We start from the raw sequence: 1,737 nt of genomic DNA, 5'->3' as shown, positions 1-1,737 counted from the left end.
TGTGTGAACATTTCTCCCCAGTCCAGTTGATCAGAGTATCTTCCACCAATAACACCACACCTCCCCATCCCGTCAATGCTCTCTCTTCATATCCCTCTTCCAAATGTCCTTCCTTAGGTCCCTCTTCTCCACACACTCCACTTCTGGCACTAATCCCCATCTCTTCTGTTTGTACAACCTTAGGCCAGTCAGTTTCAGTTATAGAGTGCAGACACTTGGTATATACTAAGTGGGGACATACAGTGTCTCTCCTTCATAACCTGGCTTGCTTCACTCAGCAGTAAGTCTTCCATATTCTTCCACTTTTTGTCAAAATCCAGGGTTCTGATGTTTTTTTAGTGGCTGAATAGTATTCCATAGAGTATATGTGCTATAGTTTTTCAATCCATTCATCCGTACGGCGGCATTTGGGTTGGTTCCATGTCTTGGCAATCATGAATAATGCTGCAATAAACATCGATGTGGAAGCACTTTTCCAATTAAGAATTCTTCTGTCCTTTGGGTAGATACTGAGGAGTGGGATTGCTGGATCATATGGTAGTTCTATTTGTAGATTTTTGAGGAATCTCCAAATTGTTTTCCACAGTGGCTGGGCCAATTTACATTCCCACCAGCAGTGTAAGAGTTCCCCTTTCACCACACCCCCGCCAATACTTATAATTCTTTGTTTTCTTGATCTTAGACATTCTGACTGGGGTTAGGTGGTATCTCAATGTTGTTTTGATCTGTATTTCCCTTATGATGAGGAATGCAAGGTTGGTTCAATATAAGCAAAACCATAAATGTAATACATCATATTAACAGGAATAAAGATAAAAACCATATGGTCAGCCATCTTTCCTTTCCATAGGCCCTGGTGGTTGCTGTCAAAATGGGCAAGTTCATGAAACCCTGGTGCTGGTGCTGGTGCTGGCCGGACGTTACTCCGGATGCAAAGTTGGCATTGTGAAGAACATGGATGATGGCACCTCAGATCGCCCCTACAGCCACGGTCTTGTGGCTGGAATTGACCGCTATCCCCGCAAAGTGACAGCTGCCATGGGCAAGAAGAAAATCGCCAAGAGGTCAAAGATCAAGTCTTTTGTGAAGGTTTATAACTACAATCACCTCATGCCCACAAGGTACTCTGTGGCTATTCCCTTGGACAAAACTGTGGTCAACAAGGATGTCTTCAGAGACCCTGCTCTTAAACGCAAGGCCCGGTGGGAGGCAAAGGTCAAGTTCGAAAAGAGGTACAAGACAGGCAAAAATAAGTGGTTCTTCCAGGAGCTGCAGTTTTAGATCTTTTATATTTCAGTCATTTAAAAGGTGGAAAAAAAAAAAACATATGGTCATATCGATTGATGCAGAAAAATCATTTGATAAGATACAACATCCCTTCATGATCAAGATTCTCAGAAAAATTGGCATAGAAGGGCCATTTCTCAATACAGTAAAAGCTATCTATGGAAAACCCATAATAAACATCATCCTGAATGGAGAAAAAATGAAAGCTTTCCCACTAAACATGGGAACAAGACAAGGGTGCCCGCTTTCTCCACTCCTTTTTAATATAGTACTGGAAGTCCTCGCCAATGCAATCAGAAAAGGAGAAAAAATAAAAGGCATCAGAATAGGAAAAGAAGAAGTGAAACTCTCTCTATTCGCAGATGACATGATTGTATACATAGAAGACCCAATGGTCTCCATGGAAAAATTACTGGAAGTAATACATGATTACAATAAAGTTGCAGGATA

The 1,737-nt window shown here is 41.6% G+C and overlaps 1 pseudogene; it reads left to right on the top strand.

The window, feature by feature from the left end:
• Positions 1-871: 871 nt before the first annotated feature.
• On the top strand, positions 872-1,281 carry LOC102500166 (60S ribosomal protein L27 pseudogene; annotated as a pseudogene).
• Positions 1,282-1,737: the final 456 nt, after the last annotated feature.

This window comes from Tupaia chinensis, unplaced genomic scaffold (genome assembly GCF_000334495.1).
Source record: "Tupaia chinensis unplaced genomic scaffold, TupChi_1.0 Scaffold000301_1, whole genome shotgun sequence".
Taxonomy (NCBI): Eukaryota; Metazoa; Chordata; class Mammalia; order Scandentia; family Tupaiidae; genus Tupaia; species Tupaia belangeri.
Note: the sequence above shows the minus strand (reverse complement) of the source record. Positions and strands in the feature narration are given on the sequence as shown.